A 23041-nucleotide genomic window follows, 5' to 3' on the forward strand; every position below is an offset into this window, starting at 1 on the left:
CCCGAACGTAGCCCCCATAATTATGTTACGTATTCGGGCAACAATAATATAGATGAGTTAGGCAAGGGGTTTTATAACGAATAACACGTTTATTAAACACTGATAACAAACCCCCTTCAAATGTAAACAAACCCAAACAATGATCCGAGCTCAGCTGCTGACAGCTGGTCAGACAGTTCTTAATAGCTTTGCAGTCTCAAACAGTCTTTAAAGTAGTATTGAAAAAACCAGTTCTCCAAAGCGATATGCCGAATGAAAGCAGTATTTTAAAACGATATGCCGACAGTTCAAAAGCTCACGGTACTTTTAAAAGGAGAGACTTTTTAAAGCGATTTAAATTCTCTTCCACGTCGATGTCCTTCGATTCCCAGCGTCGAACTCCCACGTCGAATTTTATTAAATATAACAACTTAAAGTGACTGACCTCTCTTCCACACTATTCTCAAACCCTTTCTGGTCATCCCAGGGGTCAACAGCGAGAATAGTCAACGAAATCCTTCCGAATGAGGATTACACAAGGTCGAAGTCAATCCATCGAAAATCGATTCTTCTCGATCTGTCTTCCAAACTTCACTCTCCATCAGCAAAGAAACCGTTGGCTCTGACCTTTTAAACTTTAGGCATTATACAAAACTTCATTTTTAACTAAACTGCGTCATCCTTTTAAATCACACAGTAACATGAAGTCATCTTGGCAAATCCAGCCACGAACTGCCCCACCTGACAGGGTGGGTCTTCCTTTTATACCCTGTAGAAAAAAACCTGTCACATGACCTCTACTGGCGGGAAAATGACATCACTCCACCATTACCTCATGTCCAGTATAACTTCAACCCCAGTCACGTGACAAGGGTACCACTGTCACGCGTCACGGGTACGTAACACTGGCTATGAGGATTTAAGGTGCCCCTTTAAGATGGCACCAGTGAACCACGGTGACGTTCTACGGACTAAATATATCCCTTTTGAATTACTCTCACTGCAATATACAGCATGTAATTTCCCTTTAAGCAATGTACTTTTAAATCAACCTAATGAACTACAGATATCACGACCTTTTGAAAGACTCAGCAGATTTAACTCTCAAGCAAGCAGATGCGGCATGTTTAAGCAGATGAAAGTTCATTGCCATGGCCAGAAATGAGGTGAGAGGGGGAGCTCCAAGCCAGGCTGAAACATAGAAATGAAACTCCCTTCTACCCATCATCTTGTTAGCAAATGTGCAGTCACTGGAGATCAAAATTGAAGACCTGATTGCTGCATTGGAGGGAAATGAGAGATTGTTGAGTTCTCTGTGTTTCTGAGACATGGTTTACTCCCAGCACACCAGATGCGGCAATCAGACCCAAAGGCTTCTTGATTCACAGGATGGACCAAACTGATGATTTGGAAAAGGCAAAAAAGTGGAGATGATAAACTGTGGGTGGTGCTCTGATGTGGCGGTTTTGTCGAATTCATATTCCCCTTACATTGAACACCTAATGTTCTATTTATCTAGTGAGTTCTCCTCCATCGCAGTTTACATACCACCAGCAACCAGCTATAATGCTTGAGCTACTGCACGATGCCGTCTCCAAGCAATAAACAGTCTGCCCAACGCATTTCAAATCATAGTTGGGGACTTCAACCAGACTTGTTTAAAGAAAATCTCTGCCCAATTACTATCAACATATAACCTGTAGTACCAGAGGCCCCAACACGCTAAACCACTGTTATACTAAACCCAAGGTAAGGAATACTTACTGTTCCATGCCCAGACTACATTTCAGTAAATTGATCACTTGGCTGTATACAGGCAGAAACTAAAGAGCAAAGTTCCAGAGATTAGATCAATGGAGGTGGTTGCGGGAGGCAGCGGAGCGGCTACGGGATTGCTTCGAGTTAGTGGATTAGTTGCATCTTTTTTTGAGAAAGATAAACCGGCGTGGATTAGAATAGAACTAGATAAAATAGGAGAAAACATACCAGAAGATTTTATATATAAATGAGAATCTAAATGGATAAGGGAAAAGAAAGAATCTCCTATATTAAAACATTTGATTGACTTATGGAATAAGATAAATGTTGACGATGAGACAAAGAAATCCTTATTAGCAAAGAGATCTTTAATTCAAAATAGACTTATTCCTTTTACAATGGATAATCAACTCTTATATAATTGGTTTCAAAAAGGGATTAGATATATAGGAGATTGTTTTGAAGAAGGTATATTAATGTCATTTGATCAATTAAAGAATAAATATAAAGTATCAAACAACACTCTTTTTTGTTACTTTCAACTAAGGGCTTATTTAAGAGAAAAATTAGGTCAAACAATGTTATTGCCGAAATCTAATGAAATAGAAACTTTAATTCAAAAAGGAAAGATTAAAAAATTTATCTCTTGTATGTATAATTTGATTCAAAAACAGGCAATTAAACTAGGAGTACATAAGTCAAGACAAAAATGGGAAAGTGACTTGAATATTAAAATTGAAGAAAAAAATTGGTCAAGACTATGTCTTGAGAGTATGACAAATACAATAAATGTCCGATTAAGATTAGTGCAATACAATTTTTTACATCAATTATATATTACACCACAAAAAATAAATAAATTAAACCCAAATTTATCTGATCAGTGTTTCCGATGTAACCAAGAAATTGGTACTTTTTTACATTCTACTTGGACTTGTTCTAAAATTCAACCTTTTTGGACAAATTTAAGAGTTTTATTGGAACAAATTATTGGAATACAACTTCCACATAATCCAATATTACTTTTACTAGGTGATATTGAAGGGATAAAACCGATATCCAAATTGAATAAATATCAGAAAGAATTTATAAAAATTGCATTGGCAGTAGCCAAAAAGGCTATTGCAGTTACTTGGGAATCAGATACATATTTAAGTATAGATCGTTGGAAGAAAGAAACTTATGGCTGTATTCCACTTGAAAAAATTACTTATAATTTAAGAGATAAATATGAAACATTTTTGAAAATTTGGCGCCCTTATTTACAAAAGATAGGATTAAATATATAGGTGCTCCGAAGATGAAATAATTGGTTACTTGGGGAAAGAAATAAATATATATACTAAAGTTATTACGAACTCCATGGAGCATGTGGGGATCTTCCAATATCCAGGCATTCTTTCTTTTTTTTCTTTCTTTCTTCTTTTTTTTCTATAGGGATGTTAGGGGGGAGGGGTTAAGGGGAGGGGGGATGGGTAATATTAATTTTCTTTTTCATACACTTTTATTCTGTAATTACTTGAAAACACAATTTAAAAAGTTTTTAAAAAAAAGAGTTAGTGGATTAGGACTTGTTCAAGGACTCAACTATGGATCAGAATAAATTCACCATGGTTGTCATGGACTTTATTAAAACAGTTATAGACGAGCGTGTCCCCACAAAATCATTCAGAGTCTTCCCCAACCAGAAACCCTGTATGAACCATGAAATCCGCTATCTGCTGAGGGCCAAATCGAAGGCATTCAAGTCTAGTGAGCAACAAAATTACAATAGGTCCAGGAACGATCTCCAGAAAACCATCTCACGAACGAAGTGGCAAATTTGAATCAATGAGGGATGCTCAATAGTTGAGCAAGGCTTGAATGCTATTACCTCTTATGAAGTAAAATCAAGCGACATAGGTGATAACAGGGCTTCACTTTCAGATGAGCGCGATGCTTTCTATGCTCGCTTTGACTGTCAAAACATAGTGGAATCATCACGAACTCCCACAGCCCTCTGATCATGTGATTTTAGTCTCTGAGGCCGACGTTTGAGCAGCCTTCAGGAGGGTGAACCCACAAAAAGCATCCGGTCCCAGATGAGGATACCTGGTCAAGTGCTGAAGGTCTGTATTGTTCAACTGGCTGGAGTGTTCACTGAAATCTGTAACCTCTCACTTCAGCAGTCTAAGGTACCTACCTGCTTCAAGCAGATTTCACTTATACCAGTTCCTAAGAAGAATGTGGAAACCTGCCTCAATGACTATCATCTAGCAGCACTTACATTCACAGTGATGAAGTATTTAGATAGATAGATAGCTAGATACTTTATTCATCCCCATGGGGAAATTCAACTTTTTTCCAATGTCCCATACACTTGTTGTAGCAAAACTAATTACATACAATACTTAACTCAGTAAAAAATATGATATGCATCTAAATCACTATCTCAAAAAGCATTAATAATAGCTTTTAAAAAGTTCTTAAGTCCTGGCGGTAGAATTGTAAAGCCTAATGGCTTTGGGGAGTATTGACCTCTTCATCCTGTCTGAGGAGCATTGCATCGATAGTAACCTGTCGCTGAAACTGCTTCTCTGTCTCTGGATGGTGCTATGTAGAGGATGTTCAGAGTTATCCATAATTGACCGTAGCCTACTCAGCGCCCTTCGCTCAGCTACCGATGTTAAACTCTCCAGTACTTTGCCCACGACAGAGCCCGCCTTCCTTACCAGCTTATTAAGAAGTGAGGCGTCCCTCTTCTTAATGCTTCCTCCCCAACACGCCACCACAAAGAAGAGGGCGCTCTCCACAACTGACCTATAGAACATCTTCAGCATCTCACTACAGACATTGAATGACGCCAACCTTCTAAGGAAGTACAGTCGACTCTGTGCCTTCCTGCACAAGGCATCTGTGTTGGCAGTCCAGTCTAGCTTCTCGTCTAACTGTACTCCCAGATACTTGTAGGTCTTAACCTGCTCCACACATTCTCCATTAATGATCACTGGCTCCATATGAGGCCTAGATCTCCTAAAGTCCACCACCATCTCCTTGGTCTTGGTGATATTGAGACGCAGGTAGTTTGAGTTGCACCATATCACAAAGTCCTGTATCAGTTTCCTATAGTCCTCCTCCTGTCCATTCCTGACACACCCCACTATGGCCGTGTCATCAGCGAACTTCTGCACATGGCAGAAGTTTTGAGAGGTTGGTGATGAAAGATATCGACTCCTGACTGAGAAGAGTTTTGGATCTGCTCCAATTTGTCTACCAGAGCAACAGATCCACAGCAGATATAATCTCATTGTCTCTTCACTCAACCCTGGAACATCCGGGCAGCAAGGATGCATACATCAGCATGCACCTTATCAACTACAACTCGGCATTCAATACCGTCATTCCCTCAAAGCTAATCAATAATTTTCAAGACCTTGGCCTCGATACCTCGTTGTGAAATTGGATCCTAGATTTCCTCACTTGCAGATCCCACTCAGTTTAGATTGTCAACAACATCTCTACAATCTCCATCAGCCCAGTTGCACCACAAGGCTGTGTGCTTAGCCCTGCTCTTCTCGCATTACACTTAATGACTGTAGCTAAGCACAGCTCCAGTACCACATTCAAGTTTGCTGATGACACCACTGTTGTAGGCCAAATAAAAGGTTGTGATGAATCAGCATATAGGAAGGACATTGAATATCAGGCTGAAGTGGTTCCACATCAACAACCTATTGATTAAAGTTAGCAAGACCAAAGCACTGATTATTGACTTGGAGTAGGAAAATAGAGGTCCATGAGCCAGTCCTCATTGGGGGACCAGCGGTGAGGAGGGTCGCAACTTTCAATTCCTCACTGTTATTATTTTGGAGCACCTGTGCTTGGTCCAGCATGTAAGTGCAGTTACAAAGAAATCACAGCAATATCTCTACTTCCTTAGGTGTTTGTGAAGATTTCTGGCATAATGTCTAAAACTTTGGCAAACTTCTATAGATGTGTGGTGGAGAGTATTTGACTGGCTGCATCACAGCCTGGTATGGAAACACCAATGCCCTTGAATGGAAAATCTCACAAAAAGTAGTGGATACAGCCCAATCCATTATGGGTAAAGCCTTCCCCACCATTGAGTACATCTACACAAAGCGTTGTTGTAGGAAAACAGCATCCATCATCAGGGCCCCCTACCACTCAGTTGATGCTCTCTTCTCACTGCTGCCAACAGGAAGAAGGTACAGGACTCTCAGGAGTCACACTACTGGGTTCAGAAACAGTTACCCCTTAACCATCAGGCTCTTGAACCAAAGGGGGAATAACTTCACTCAAATTCATTTGCCCCATCATTGAAATGTCCTCACAACCTGTGGACTCACTTTCAAGGACTCTTCATCTTATGTTCTTGATATGTATTGCTAATTTATTTATTATTATTACTTCTCTTTTTGTATTTGCAGTTTGTTGTCTTTTGCACACTTGTAGTGGAGTGCCTAAGTTGATGCAGTCTTTCATTGATTCTATTATGGTTATTATTCTGTTATGGATTTATTGAGTATGGCTGCAAGAAAATGAATCACAGGGTGGAGCATGGTGACATATATGTACTTCGATGATAAATTTACTTTGAACTTTGATAGTGTAAGGAAATCAACCTGAGGGAGATCAGTCATGATGTTTATGAATGGTGGAGCAGGCTCAAAGGGCCAAGTAGAGTACTATTGCATCATATTCTCATAAAAATATTCAATGCCAGTTTGTCTTCCATGTTTCTTCAACTGCTCTCAAAGGTTAAAGTTTTGTTTTTATTTTCTGTTCTGCATCCTCTTTAGTTGTGTTATTATTTCTGGATCTGGCTTTTCCATTGTACTTTTTCAGTAAGCAAGTCTTTTATTGCATATACTTTAGTTGACAATTCATGGTTCTCTTTTCCAGATTCAGAAATTTTTATTGTTTTTGTGATGAAAGTCTCTTTGAATCCTGCACATCCCTCTATGATTCATTTCAATTTTGCTTTGCTTATTCCATTTTCTGTCATAATTTCAAAGACTAACAAAAACTTGTTAGGTTAAACCGACAATGAAGAAGCACGTTGTCAATCTACAATCATAAGTCTTGTATAAGAACTTTACAACAATATAAGTAGTAATGGATTCCTAATTACCATACTAGGTGTACAGCAAGGCGATATTTTCAGCCTATGTATTTATTACTGAACAAATTTTGCCAGATCCCTCAGAGCTTCACTGGAATAATGAAATTTGGAGGAAGAAGAATTGACTGTCTTTGTTTCGGAAATAATATTGAAGTAATAATTGCAATTGCAGAGAGCTAAAGGAAATAATAGTAAACCTGCGTAAAAGTGCAACAAAATATAGAGTGAAAATTATTGCTGAGGAAAAATGACATAAGATTGCAGTAATGAAATAAAAATGGTACACAGAGCAACCATCACATATGAAGGTACCTTAAAAGTAAAAATGGCCTATGTTATTGGCCAGCTATCTAAATTGAAGCAAGTCTGAATTAGAAAAAAATCAGAGTGATGACAAAATTTCAGCCTCAATCTGCTCTCGATACTTTAACCACTTGCTTGGTTGAAAGACTTGGACCATCTGGAAGATTGGAAATGCAATACTTCATAAGACTTCAACGTGTACCATAACATTGAACATAGAACAAATGAATACACTAAAGATCAAATCAGACTTATTAGCAATTAAGAGTTCTTGTACAAAATTATAAAACTGATGTGGAACAAAAAAACCTCGGAACCTGTACTATTACCATCCTATGGTGGGCTGTGGACTGATGGGGGAAGACGTTAAACAACTGATTTCAACCTTAAATGTAGAACAAGAGTGGATAAAGGCAGAAATGAATAGAGGAAAGTGGTTGTTGTATCAAAGGTGCCCATGTGACCTTTGCAGTCTCATACTGACTTGATTAGGTTTAAGAGCATTCTTTAGATTAAATTATGTGATATCATTATTGCGCAATAACTTTGAACCTTCAGTTTCTATCAGAATTGCTCTGCATTGCATTCTGTTCATTTATCAGGAAGTCTTTGTATACAGCTGGTGTTTGTTTGTCATTTGTGTTGAGATATTTTGCCCTTTGAGAAGCCCATGTCTGATTAATTGGTCCTAGTCAATAAATTTGGGCTGATTAATTAATTGTTGAAATAGTGGCAAGATGTATATCCCATGGCTACATTTCTTTGTAAGCTAATTAAGTAGGAATTGTCATTTTTTACTGAACATTCTGTTCAATTACCACAACAAAATATAATAAATAAAATTATCTTGTTTTCAAATTTAACAAATGTGCTAGCTTGCCTATTTCAGCTGTTGTTTTTACAGCCCACATTTTTTAGCATAGGTAATGATCAGGAGCAGAATTCCTGAGTAATTTTTTCCCTTATCTAATGTAAAGAGTCCCATTATTCTCAAATTAGTCTTGGTCCATCCTGACTCTTGAAGCTTAGTTCATAATTTGAATGTTGGGCCAGTGTTATGATTTGAAACCATGGAACTTTTGTAGAATCACGTAACTTGAATTATTTCATTAGCAAGTTACTTATGTGAATTGTGAATGCTTAAGTGTGGAAGTGTATTGAAGTAATTGTTTCCACCATTAACAGAGACTAGTATTTATTCATCTTTCAGAACTAGATGCTAAGTGAGGGAGATGATTAACCAATGGAAATCCATTCTGATGCTAAGGTAGATTATTTTATTGGTTAAATGCTACTGGAAATGTTTTGCTTCTGAGATTACTTTTAGTAAAACAAACTCATGCATTCTAAGTGGTTGCTGTGTATGGGATGACTGGACCTAACTGAGATTGCAAGGAAAAAATGGAATTGATTGCGATGGGCAAATCTCTTCTAAATGTAGATTACCCATTACCTTGCCTTTGTGTGGGAGATGCTGGAATGGTAATATACAGTATATATTTTCTTTGGGTTTTCTTAGCTCTAGAATGTATAATTGCTCAGTGTATAAATGCAGCCTGGGACAGAAATCTTGTCTATTTCGGTCTTTTTGTAAGAAACCTCTCACTTTCATTGAAACTAATCATATCTCAATTTTTCCAGAGTATCAGATAAATTCTGCAAAGAAACCCTTCTCTCCTGTGCCAGCTTTATATGAATGTCAGTTGAATGGATCTTGAAGATCCATCAATATTGTCAACTCTGATTTGTATTAAATAAAAACAGAAAATGCTGGAAACACACAGATGCTGCTTCCTCTACTATGGGAAGAGAAACAAAGTTAATGTCTCAAGTCAAAGATGGGATGAGGAAATAGATGGTTAGGGCAAAGGGAATATCTCAAATAAGGTGAAGTTTGGGTTGTCAAGTGTAGCCATGTAATTATAGGTTAATGAAGACAGAATGGGAAACTCAGGCAGAGGAATGTAGGAGTTACAAAATGCAGAGCTGTAGAAAATGTCCAGCAATTCAGGAGGCACTAAGAAAGAAAGAATAACTGAGTCAATATTACAGATAGGAAATCCATAGCAGAACTTGTCAGCTATAACAGTGCAGATAGATCAGAGAGAGATAAAGAAGTTTAGCTTTATTTGTCATGTGTACATCGAAAAATACAGTGAAGTGCAAAGTTTGCATCAATGACCAACACAGCCCACTAGTGCCCTAGGTAGCCCACAAGTGTTGCCACAATTCCAATACCAGCATAGCATGACCACGATTTACTACCTGTACACCTTTGAAATGTATATGAGAGGAAACTGGACCGTGGTGGGAATTGAATCTCAGTTACTGCCACTGCAAAGCATTATGCTAACAAGATGCCAAGATGACAGGAAACAAGAAGCTCGGGCTCAAGCTGAAGGATTGAACACCGGCGTTCTGCAAAGAAGTCACCCAATTTGTGTTTGGTATTTCTGGTGTATAAGAGACCCTATTACGCACATTCTACAATACATTGCTTTGGAAGAAGTACACTGAATCACTGCTTCAGCTGGAATCCTTGATGGTGGGTGGCAAGATGATTTGTGCTGCATCTACTGTAGTTGTATGGGAAAACTATTTGGTAAAGATGGAAGAGCAGACTTAGTTCCTTCGGAATGCTAAGGGGAAGGTGTGTGTACTGGGGAAAATTTCTTGTGATAGGAAACTGGTGGTAGAATTTTTGAATGTTTAATGCAGAAGTTGTTGATACAAAAAGTAAGGACTTGGGGAGCTGTAACCTGTGCAGGAGAATGGAAGGTGGGAACTGAGATGTAGTCAAAGGAGCCATCAATTACGGTAAAAGGAAGGAAAAAGGCCACACAGAGGTACATGTGGTAAGTCTCATCATCAAGCAGATAAAGCAGAGATAAGAGGAACTGGGTGCATGGAGTAGGAGGTGCGGTGAGTGCAAATGTAGTTGAGAAAATTGTAAGTCTGCGGGCTTGTAATTGATGTTTGTTGTTAACCTGTCCCTTGAAAGGGAAAGGAAGAAAATGAAACTGACCATTTGATAATGAGAGCAATGTTTACATTTGCAGCAAAAGTAGTTCTGTGCAGAAATCAGCACCAATGCTATCATTGATGAACCAGAAAAGGGGCTTGAAAAGATGGGTGCAGTTTGAGCTCATGTGAATTCCCATGACTACAACTTTGATTTGGAGGTGAGTGGAGTTGAAGGAGTTGTTATTCAGTTTGTGAATAAGTTTAGCCAGTGGCAAATGTTTGCGCTAGTAGAGGTCAACTTATTGTCTTTTCAAGAAAGTAAGAGAGAACCCTTAGTCCATCTTAGTGTGGGATGAAGGTATAAAAAGATTGTAAAATCATGTAGAAGGTAAGGCCTTCTTCCAATATATTTCATTTAGTCATTTTATGGTCACCCCTACATTGAGAAGCCAAATTTAGATAGGTGTCTATAAAGTGGCATCCAGTACTCAGACCACATGGATGAACTTCAGTTTCTTGGTGCTTGCTATTTTAATTCACTATCCTATTCCCACTCTGACATATCTGTCTGTGGCCTCTTGCGTTGTTTAGCAAGATTCAGCAAGCTGAGGAACAGCGGTTTATTTTCTGTCCAGATCCTTACAGTCTTCCTATCATATGCCCATAGAACCCACTTAGAGTACTGTGCTCAGTTCTGATCTCCTCACTACAGGAAGGATGTGGAAACCATAGAAAGGGTGCAGAAGAGATTTACAAGGATGTTGCCTGGATTGGGGAGCATACCTTATGAGAATAGTTTGAGTGAACTTGGCCTTTTCTCCTTGGAGCGACGAAGGATGAGAGGTGACCTGATAGAGGTGTATAAGATGATGAGAGGCATTGATCGTGTGGATAGTCAGAGACTTTTTCCCAGGGCTGAAATGGTTGCCACAAGAGGACACAGGTTTAAGGTGCTTGGGAGTAGGTACAGAGGAGATGACAGGCATAAGATTTTTATGAAGAGAATGGTGAGTGCATGGAATGGGCTGCCAGCAACAGTGGTGGAGGCAGATACAATTGGGTCTTTTAAGAGACTTTTGGATAGGTACATGGAGCTTAGAAAAATAAAGTAGGGAAATGTTCGGCTCAACTTTGTGGGCCGAAGGGCCTGTATTGTGCTGTAGGTTTTCTATGTTTCTATAATGTTAGCTCAGATTTTCTTTCTCTGTTAGCTCTGCCTGACCCCAACATTTCTTGCGGCTCTTCATTTTACAGTTCAAAAATATGTTTTTTGTTGTCTCAGTTCAGAGTATTTATGGTCCTTTTTTGTTTATGTTCTCCTTTCCTCTTGCTCTGTGTCCTCATTAAACTGTCAATGAGGACATTTCCAGTTTCTTTTTCTTCACATGCTGCTTAACCTATTGAGTATTTCCAGATTGCCAGCATCTGCAATGTTTCGGCTTTCATGATTCTAATTTTTATTAATTGTAAATGACAATTCAGTGATAAAATACTCCTAAGGCTTTTTAGGTAGAATACATGAGAACATTTGGATCCTGAAGAGTCTAGCAGAGAAAACCTAGAAGAGGAGAAATTTCACCAGCCTCATTAACTGGTTCAGTCAATACCAGGCCTTTTGTTGCCCTTGCTTATCCCTGGATTCCTTTTGTATTTTCTGCCACCTGGGCTTGAAGGTCTAATTGACACCATCTGTAATTTTACTGCATTATTTGTGATTTTTAAAGTCAAAGTGAGTTTTTGTCATATGCACAAGTACACGTATGGACAGCCACAATAAAAAAAAACTTAATTGCAGTGGTATCACAGGCACAAAGCATCATCTGAGCAACGTTCATAACAAACATATATTTAACATAAATTATACACAGTGTTTTACAAGGAAGAACATAATTAGAACAAAAATAAACAACAAAGTTCATTTTAGTGCAAAATTTTAGTCTTTGTATTTCTAAACTGCGGTGGTTAGGGTTTTTTGGTTGGTTCAAGAACCCAGTGGTTGAAGGGAAGTAGCTATTCTTGAACCTGGTGGATTCAGACTACAAGCTTCTGCAGCTCTTGCCTGTGTTCTGTATTCTTGAACTGTGAGAAAATGGCATGGCCAGGGTGGTGGGGGTCTTTGGGAAAAGATGTTGCCTTTTTGAGGCAGTGCCTCCTGTAGATACTATCGATGGTAAGGAGGAAGGTGTCCATGATGTATTGGGCAAGTTCTACTAATTTGGGTAGCTTCTCAAGTTCTTGTGCATTTAATTTTCTGTGCCATAATGTAACCAGTCAGGATACTTTCAACAGTATAACTGTAGAAGTTTGGTGGAGTGTTCGATGACTAGCTGAACCTCCTTAATCCTCTGAGAAAGTAGATACTTGTGTGCTTTCCTTATGATTCCATCTATGGGTTGAACCCAGAGCTGGTCATCCAGTGTGTTATACCCCAGGAATTTAAACGTGCTGCATCTCTACACTGCCAGTTTCCCCCGTGTAGACTGGCACATGTTGCCCCCCCCTTCCCCTTCTTGAAATGAACAATCATCTCTTTAGTTTTGCTGATGTTGAGCGAGAGGTAGTTGTTGCAGCAGTGTTCAATCATATGACCTATCTCTGCTAAGTATGCATACTTTAAAATCATTCATTGTCACAACATGGAAAGAGTGAAACTCCAGTCTTGTGAATCACTGGTTTCGATGCTGTTTGCTTTATCTATAGAATGCTGTTTTTGATTAGGTGGAATGTCATTAAGTTATTCAAATTTCTGTTGTGGTTAACTTTTTAAAGGTAGTATGTAAAATGAGACCTTCAGTTAACTCTTAAAAAGTAACAAGGGGGGACTTCCGGTAAGATGGCAATTGTTTAGTTGCTCCGAACTTTTGCTCCGTTATTCTTCTTACCTTTGCACTATGTGTCTCCCTTCTTAAACCTTAGGTATTTTATTAGTTCTCTTCTACCTGCCTGCGAACACATCTATCTTATAATGGCTACCAAAAGTACTAAAACCGGGAAAAAGGAAACTTCTACGGCTTTGCCGGCTGACATTCTCGCTGTTCTGGAACATCGACAAGATACTTTAATGGATTTTAGAACTGAATTTAGAACTTCTTTCAACCAGCTGAATGTCAAACTGGATCAGATTAATGCTAGAGTGGATGATCATGCTGAACATTTATCTCGCATTGACGTAACTTCTGAAGATTTAAAACGCCGTGTTCAATATCTTGAAACTCTCTGCTCCAACCTAGAGAAGAAGAATAGTAAACTTTTTTCCAAAATGGTGGATCTTGAAAATCGGAGCAGACGTTGCAATCCAGGAATTCTTGGTTTGCCAGAGGCCACTGAAAAGGACTCTCCCGTTGAATTTTTTCCAAGTTTCTCTGTGAGATTTTCGGGAAAGAATTTTTTCCGACTCCACCTGAGCTTGAAAGGGCACACAGGATCTATGTTCCTCGAGCAATTCTGGGTTCCCGCCCACGGCCGAATATTTTATGCTTTCATCAATACCAGGTGAAAAACCGTTTGATGATGGAGGCACGCCGCAGAGGTACTTTTGCCTTTCAAAATACAGTCATTCGTTTTGTGGAGGATTTTGCCCCCCAGGTTCTGAAGATGCGTGCTGAGTTTAAAGGTGTAATGAAAGTGCTTTTTGATCGCGGATTCAGACCCTCTCTTCGAAACCCAGCCGATCTTCGAATTACGCTTACTACTGGAGATTATAAGTGGTTTAAATCAGTGAAGGAGGCTGAGGCGTTTGTTGGAAGTCTCCCAGCCACCTCGTCTTCTTCGGAACTGGCCTGACCTTCTAAAATGGTTGATAAGTACTTCTCGAAGTAAAACTATCTTTTCCGAACTCAGACTTTACTTGAATAATTCAGTCATTATCTATTGAAACTCTAAGGGCTGTAGTCAATCTCTCCCTGGGCTTGGTGCGTTTTTTCTAAATAGATAATTTAAGTTTAATGTTTCCCTGCGAACTTTTAGACTTCACCTGTGTAATCTATTTTATTTTTGTATAACCTTATCTATAGAGAACTACAATTGTCTTTAACTTGTTTTGGAGGTTTGGAGTTTTTATTGAAGGCCTCCCTGTTGGTTGATTCATAGTTTAAGTTTTGCTTTTTTTTCCTGTAAATGGTTGATAAGGACTCTCTTTGAATTTTATAATTTCCCCCTTTTCTCCCTCCCTTTTTTTTTCTTTTAATCTTTTATAATTTTTCACGGGTAGGTTAGTTTTAGTTTTCTTCTGATTTTCTTTGTATTAAGTTTTATACTTCTGTTGAAGTTGTTCCTATTTATAATTCTGTTTTCTAGTGCATAAATTAGTTATTATTTGCTATATTATTTATACGGAACTTTTGTTAACGACACAGAACCTGAAGTCATACTTGGGTTAATTTTTTTGGTAGAGCTAGCTGCTTTTTTAGGTAGCCATCTAATTTTGGGTTGTGAGGAGTGGGTGGGTTCTCCAGTTCCAACACTACTCACTGTTTCTTTTGTTTTCCTTTGTTATTCAGGACATGTCTCTGTTTTGATTCTACGGATCTATGTTTACATTTTTGTTCCCAGACTGTTATTGTACTGCTTGATTTTTTATATGCCTGCTACCTTCTATGCACTAACAATTGATAATGGTTAATTCACTTAAATTTGTTAGCTGGAATGTAAAGGGATTGAATCATCCTGTTAAAAGAAGGAAGGTCTTCTCGCATATTAAACAACTCAAAGCTGACATTGCTTTCCTTCAAGAAACTCATATTCGTAGTATTGATAATTCTCGGCTTCTGTCAAAGTGGGCGGGTCAGCATTTTCATTCATCCTTTGCTGCCAAAGTCTCCATCCTTATTAATTCAAATATTCCTTTTGAACGCCATAATAAGATATCTGATACAAATGGCCATTTTATTATTGTTTCTGGTAAATTATACAATACTAAAGTTGTACTAGCAAACCTGTATGCTCCCAATTTTGATGATGTTAATTTTTTTGAACGTTTTTTCTCCTCGCTACCAGATTTAAACTCATACTCTCTTATACTGGGTGGCGATTTCAATTGTTGGTTAGATCCTAATTTGGATCGATCATCCTCTGTTACTAGACTACTTACTAAATCTGCCTTAGCTATTCACTCTTTTCTCTCTAATTATGGTATCTCTGATATATGGCGTTTCCTTCATCCCACTGAGAGAGACTACTCTTTTTTTTCACTTCACCATACCTTTACTAGAATTGACTACTTTTTACTCGATAATCAACTTATTCCATTTGTCTATTCTTGTGACTATCAGAGTATACTGATTTCTGACCATGCCCCAATTACTTTGTCTTTAAATTTTCCTGGTCTCCCTCAGAGGAATAAACACTGGCGTTTTGACTCGACTTTATTATCGGATGATGATTTTCTAAAATTTATTAAGGATCAGATAACCTTTTATTTTAACACCAATACATCATCTGAAATGTCATCCCAGATTGTCTGGGATGCCATGAAAGCATATTTGAGGGGTCAAATAATCTCCTATACAGCAAATCTTAATAGAAAGTCCTGTGCAGATCGATTAGACCTCATTAATCAGATTAAAGAATTGGATCAACTGTATGCTCAAACTAAGAATCCTGAATTAAACAAGAAGCGTGTAGAACTTCAAACTAAATTTAATCTTCTGTCTACTTAACCTGTCGAACGCCAGCTTCTTGAAAGTAAGAGTCACTTCTATATTCATGGTGACAAATCTGGTAAATTTCTAGCCAATCAGCTGAGACGTTCCAAAGCCAAACAACATATTACAAAGATCCGGAAGGAGAATGGAGACTTTACATCGGATCACTTAGAAATCAATGACGCATTTAAAAATTTCTATTCTCGACTTTATTCCTCTGAATCTTTGAATGACAATATCTCTGTTGATCACTTTTTAAATATTCTGAATATTCCTTCGCTTTCATCTGATTTTAAAGCCAAACTTAATGCGCCTATTTCATCAGAAGAAATATCTTTTGCAATTTCTGCATTGTCTTCAGGGAAATCTCCTGGACCTGATGGGTTCCCCGTAGAATTTTATAAATCATTCTCTTCACTTCTTTCCTCTCAGTTATTCTCAGTATTATCTGACTCGTTTAATTACGGTAAATTGCCACCCTCTTTTAATGAGGCATCTATTATTCTTTTATTAAAAAAGGGTAAAGACCCAACAGAGTGTTCCTCGTATAGGCCGATTTCTTTGCTCAATGTTGATGTTAAAATCTTGGCCAAAGTTTTGGCTTATAGATTAGAAACTGTTATCCCCTCTATTATTTCTGATGATCAAACTGGTTTTATTAAAAATCGTCTTCCTTTTTTTAACATTCGGCGTTTATTTAACATTTTATATTCACCTCCAGCTGGGATTCCTGAATGTGTTATTTCCCTCGATGCGGAGAAAGCATTTGATCGTATAGAGTGGAACTACCTTTTTGCAGTTTTAGAAAAATTTGACTTCGGTCAAAGTTTTATCTCTTGGATCAAATTGCTGTATTTGTGTCCTACTGCCTCTGTTTTGACTAATTTTCAGAAATCCCAGTTATTTAACCTCAAACATGGCACCCGCCAGGGATGCCCTTTAAGTCCCTTTCTCTTTGATTTGGCTATAGAACCTTTGGCGATAGCATTTCGAAATTGTCCTGAATTGACCTGGATTTGGAGAGGGGGTGTTCAGCATAGAGTTTCTCTTTATGCTGATGACTTATTACTTTTTCTTTCAAATCCGTCTACATCCTTACCTCCAATGTTTTCACTTCTTGATCAGTTTAGCCAGTTCTCTGGCTATAAACTTAATTTACATAAGAGCGAACTTTTCCCAATTAATAAAGAAGCACAAGAATTAACATTTCGTGATCTCCCTTTTAAAGTAGTTCATAATCAGTTTACTTATCTTGGGATTACAGTCACAAGGAAGTTTAAAGATCTCTTTCGTGAAAATTTTGCCAATCTTTTTATACTATAAAACAGAGTCTGTTACAGTGGTCACCTCTATCTATGTCTTTGGTAGGTCGTATCAATGTTGTTAAAATGTATGTTCTCCCTAAACTTTTATATTTATTTCAATCAATCCCAATTTTTATTCCTAAATCTTTTTTTGATTCCTTAGACTCTATTATGTTGTCATATCTGTGGAAGAATAAGCGCTCTAGAACTAATAAAGTTTATCTCCAAAAATCTAAAAAAGAGGGTGGCATGGCTTTACCTAACTTTCGTTTATATTATTGGGCAGCCAATATACGTTGTGCTACCTTTTGGTCTTTTTTCCATGGCCAACCCGAGTGCCCTAATTGGGTGGTAATGGAGTTGAGTTCCAATAAAGATTTATCTATCTCTGCACTTCTTGGCTCTGTACTTCCTAGTAGTTTGTCCAGATTAATTATTAATCCTCTTGTTAGACACACTTTGCGTATATGGGCTCAGTTTAGGAAGTTTTATGGTTTCCATGGTTTTTCCTTTTCTAGCCCTATCTTACATAATCACCTTTTTTTACCTACTACGTATGATTCAGCATTCCATGATTGGTAAAGGAAGGGCATTAGACATTTTGAAGATCTTTTTATTGATAATCGCTTCGCATCTTTTCAACAGCTCTCTGCTAAGTTCAATCTGCCCAATGCTCATTTTTTTAGATATCTCCAAATTAGACACTTTATTAATCCTTTAATTTCTAACTTCCCTGAAATGCCTGAGAAAAATGTTATGGATTTCTTTCTTTCTATTAATCCACTAGGTAAAGGTTTAATATCATTTATTCGTGATAAATTAGCATCCTTACAGCGTGCCCCTGTGGATAAAATTAGAATGGCTTGGGAGCATGATTTAAATATCTCCTTATCTGATGAGACTTGGGATTCAATTCTCAAATCGGTTAATTCAACCTCTCTTTGTGCTCGCCATTGCCTTTTACAGTTTAAGATTGTTCATAGAGCCCATATGTCTAATTCTAAACTATCCCGATTTTACCCTAACATTAGTCCTCTCTGTGATAAATGCAAAAGGGGCGAGGCCTCTCTCATTCATATGTACTGGTTTTGTCCTAGCTTGGAGAAATTTTGGAAAGACGTCTTCATAACGTTATCTTGTATTCTGAATCACCACCTAGAACCTAACCCTTTAATTGCTTTGTTCGTTTTTTTGGGTGAGACAGATTTACGTCTGAGTTCGACTAAGTGTCGAATATTATCTTTTGCTTCTCTCCTGGCTAGACGTTTAATCCTCCTTAGATGGAGGGATGTTGCCTCGCCCACGCATGCTCAATGGCTTAATGATATTATGTCCTGCTTAGACCTTGAAAAAATTCATTATTCAGTTCTTAATTCGGATACAAAGTTCCATAAGGTCTGGGGACCTTTTATTGAGTATTTTCATAACCTTCCTCTTAACTAAGGTTTTTTTTTCGGTCCCTTGCTTTCAGCTCCTTTTTTGTTGGTAGTAGGCATTAATATCTTCTGTTGCTAAGTGTATTTACAGTTTTGGGGGTTTGAATGTCCTGATGTATACTCTCTAGATTGTGTTGTGGTTGGTCTGGAGTTCTTTTTTGTTGCGGGGCTTGGGGAGGATACTAATTTTACATATCTTCAATTTGGGTGCTTTCTCAATTATCTTCTTTTGTATTATATTATTGTGTGTTTATTTTTGCACTATTAATGTTCTTCATTTCGATCTGGGTTTTTTTATCTGTAGCGATGTAGAAAATGTATTAAAAAAAACTAATAAAAAGTAACAAGGGAAAACTTTGTGGCAAAGCCAGCATCTTTTTTATAGTAGGATTTTCTGTGTGCATCTTTATCATTTTATTTAGTGCTCGGGAAAGGTGTTGAAAAAATCATAAACTTTCTGATCCTTTACCTTACAATCAATTGCTCTTCAAGAATTTTACAATTGGTGTTATATAATCTTAAATTTTTTAAAAAATGTGAAATTCCTACAACTGATGGTAGCTGTTATTTTGCTATGTCTCACTCCCTTTACTGGTCCGTGGAACTCCAGTCTTGCAGAACACAGGTTGCACCACACCCTGTTTCGAATATGTAAATACAGAAATAAAAATCTGTACTTGTATTGACCATACTTCAAAATTCATGAGTAGTGCTCTGAGCACAGATATTCAACTCGTTATCCACCCTGAGATAATCTAGACATGCTACAAGCATTTTTTTAATTTAGCAATTTCATTTCTGAAGCTTGCCCCACAAGTTGATGGCAGAGATGAATAAATAACTATATACATATGAAGAATTGAAAGGGAGGCAGGTAGTTAGAGAGAAGTGCAAAGACGTTAAAGACAAGGCACAGCAGTCACTTGTCCTTTGCTTCATTTCTACATGGCTCCACAAGGGAAGAACTTAAATAAATTCTGCTTGATTGAGAGCAGTGGAAGCACCACTATAGTAACCAAATGTTTTGAGCTTAGAACAGCTCTAGACCTCTGAGCTACTTGCAAGGAGCTATTTCTTGTGTCCAGTCTTGTAATTGAAGGAAGAAAATGCTTGCTTTAATATATCCTTTAGCAGTGAAAGGTACACCGTGAATCAAAGTAAGTTACATGGTTAGAAAAGAACCTGAAAGCCTTTGCAACTGTTTTCCATGCCAAGGCAACATGGTGAATAATACTGTACATACTTAATAAGCCTTAAAACAACATGTATGCTTTAACTCCAATTCTAGATCTCTGTAGAAAGTAGGATTTAAGAATGAGGGACCAAGGATTTAACTCTGAAAACAGCCTGTCATTCTGTATATTGTGCTACTGAAGTTCGCGATTGAAGCAGTGACATGTAAACTTCAAGCATAAATGGAGTAGGATGCTGCTCATGTGGACATAGATTGGATGAGACATATGATCTGTGCCACGATTCCTCTGTTATTTTACAAGAAGGCCAAGGAGTGGAGATGAAAATTGGCTTAAATGGTCCAGAGCACCAGGACAAAATGCTTGATGGTCCAGGCCAGGAGAAGTGGATTAATATGGAGTTCCATGTTTTAGATAGAAACAAGATCATGTTATACAGTGCTATTCACAGTTTCTGGATAATATGAACAATTAATAGAATTATTACAGGACTGAAAAGAAGCTGTTGGGCCATCAAACCCTCACAGTGTGAAAAAGGTTAGCCTGACATGAAGCAGATATTTTTATGCAAAAATATATTTTTGTGCTAGTGGAAGCAAATCGATCATAATGTTCGAAGGTATTATACATGAGGAGGAAAATAACATTCAGGGCTTTGAGGAAGGAGCCAGGAATTAAGATTGACTGGACTTTCCTTGAACTCCGTCTAGGTTTGATGGCCTGAATAGCCCCTTTCAGCACTGTAATAATTCTACTCACTGTTTCTTTTAGAATATCTGTAAGCTCTATAAGCTTTTTTTTTGCAGGTTTTGAAATGGTGCTCTGTATCACTGAGTAAAACATCTTTGTAGAATCAGTAGTTACCTTACTAATGCCAGTGGCTACTAATGTGACTGCGTACCTTAAAGTTGGCAAACAGTTGTCCCAAATGTTGAATTAACTAACCTACAGTTTTGGGGTTTGTGACTTTTCTTTCCATGGTTCTCTCAGCAACCTACAATATATATATACAATGGACCAGTGACCTATCTATTTGTAAGTATAACCAAGCTATGTAGTGACTCTGCTTTATTTTCAGTATTTCTGCACTTTGGATTTCTAATGTTAGCCCTCTTTTGCAATGACTTAAGCTGCAGATCTTGATAAAGACTGAATGTTTTTAATCCCTCTCTGATGCTTCTATATTTTTCCTTGTTCTCTCTTTTAAACCTGTTATCTCTTATGTATACTTGCATCTTTCCATCTCTTATGTAATACAGGATTTTGTATTTCTTGTTCTACTTTGCTCCTCTGGAATGCAGTTATGTATATCAGATTTATTTATCTCATGTTCATCGAAACATATAGTGAATGTGTTATTTGGCCTCAAGGATGTGTTGGGGGCAGACAACAATTGTCGCCACACATTCCAGCGCCAGCATGCATGGTCACAATGCTCAGCAGAACACAGCAAGCAACAACAGTGAAACAGGCCCTGATGACTTCTCTGTAAAGACACTGGTAGATTCTAAACATAAGAGATTCTGCAAGTGCTGGAAATCTTGAGTAACATACAAAAAATGCTGGAGGAATTCAGTAAGTTGGTAACATCTGTGGAAGGGATAGATCCAGCCCTGCCCAATAAATTCCATAGCATAACTATTTTTCGTAAGTTTTTTTAGCATCTCTTCCATGTACTGTTTGCCTCAAAAATTTAATCTTGTTTTTCGTTCCTTTAACTACCTGCTGTTGTGAACAGCTTGTCTCAGTTTGCCCTATCTATATTTGTCATGATGTGTGCCTCCAGCAAATCTCTCCTCATTTTGTGCATAGCAGTTGAACCTCAGCTTCTCCAATGTAAGCATATAGATGAATTCTGTTCCCTAGAATCATTCTTCTAAATCTTTTCTCTGCCTTGTCTAAAGTCAAATTACTAGAATTGGACACAGTCTTCTAATCACTAGTAAATAACACTTTATGCAAGTTCGTCGTGCATTTTACTGCTTTATACAAACCCCATTTCCAGAAAAGTTGGGATATTTTCCAAAATGCAGTAAAAACAAAAATCTGTGATATGTTAACTCACGTGAACCTTTATTTAACTGACAAAAGTACAAAGAAAAGATTTTCAATAGTTTTACTGACCAACTTAATTGTATTTTGTAAATATACACAAATTTAGAATTTGATGGCTGCAACACACTCAACAAAGGTTGGGACAAAGGCATGTTTACCATTGTGTTACATCACCTTTCCTTTTAATGACACTTTTTAATCGTTTTGGAACTGAGGATACTAATTGTAGTAGATTTGCAATTGGAAATTTTGTCCATTTTTGCTTGATATAAGACTTCAGCTGCTCAACAGTCCGTGGTCTCCGTTGTCTGATTCTCCTCTTCATGATGCACCATACATTTTCAATAGGAGATGGATCTGGACTGGCAGCAGGCCAGTCAAGCACATGCACTCTGTGTCTACAAAGCCACGCTGTTGTAGCCCGTGCAGAATGTGGTCTGGCATTGTCCTGTTAAAATAAGCATGGACTTCCTGGGAAGAGACATTGCCTTGATGGCAACATATGTCTCTCTAAAATCCTAATATACACCTCAGAGTCAATGGTACCTTCACATACATGCAACTCACCCATGCCGTGGGCACTGATGCACCCCCATACCATCACAGATGCTGGCTTTTGCACATTTCGCTGATAACAATCAAGATGATCATTTTCATCTTTGGCACGGAGAACTCGACACCCGTTTTTTCCAAAAACTAGCTGAAATGTGGACTCATCTGACCACAGCACATGGTTCCACAGTCTTTCTGTTCATCTGAGATGAGCTCGGGCCCAGAGAACTCGCCGGCGTTTCTGCATAGAGTTAAGTATAGCTTCCACCTTGTGTAATACAGTTTCAAGTTACATTTCTGGATGCAGCGACGGACTGTGTTAAGTGACAATGGTTTTCCGAAGTACTCCCGAGCCCAGGTGGCTATAATTGTCACAGTAGCATGACGGTTTCTTAGGCAGTGCCGCCTGAGGGTTCGAAGATCACACGCATTCAACAGTGGTTTCCAACCTTGCCCTTTACGCACTGAGATGTCTCTGAATTCTCTGAATCTTTTCACAATATTATGTACTGTAGATTTTGAAAGACCTAAATTCTCTGCAATTTCGCGTTGGGAAATGTTCCTTTTGAACTGACTAACAATTCTCTCACGAATTTTGGCACAAAGGGGTGAGCCACGACCCATCCTTGCTTGCAAAGACTGAGCCTTTGATGGACGCTACTTTTATACCCAATCATGATACCTCACCTGCTACCAATTAGCCTGCTTAATGTGGAGTCTTCCAAACCGG

The 23041-nt window shown here is 38.1% G+C and overlaps 1 protein-coding gene and 1 long non-coding RNA gene across 7 annotated transcripts in view; both read left to right on the forward strand.

Moving 5' to 3' along the window:
• Positions 1 to 23041, forward strand: part of pcif1 (phosphorylated CTD interacting factor 1) — a 127373-nt gene that overhangs the window by 25378 nt on the left and 78954 nt on the right. The window lies entirely within an intron of this gene.
• Positions 4607 to 18864, forward strand: LOC140735947 (uncharacterized). Its single transcript, XR_012100846.1, has 3 exons — positions 4607 to 9710; positions 10225 to 10347; positions 13046 to 18864. It is a non-coding gene; the product is annotated as an uncharacterized lncRNA (long non-coding RNA).

This window comes from Hemitrygon akajei, chromosome 11 (genome assembly GCF_048418815.1).
Source record: "Hemitrygon akajei chromosome 11, sHemAka1.3, whole genome shotgun sequence".
Taxonomy (NCBI): domain Eukaryota; kingdom Metazoa; phylum Chordata; class Chondrichthyes; order Myliobatiformes; family Dasyatidae; genus Hemitrygon; species Hemitrygon akajei.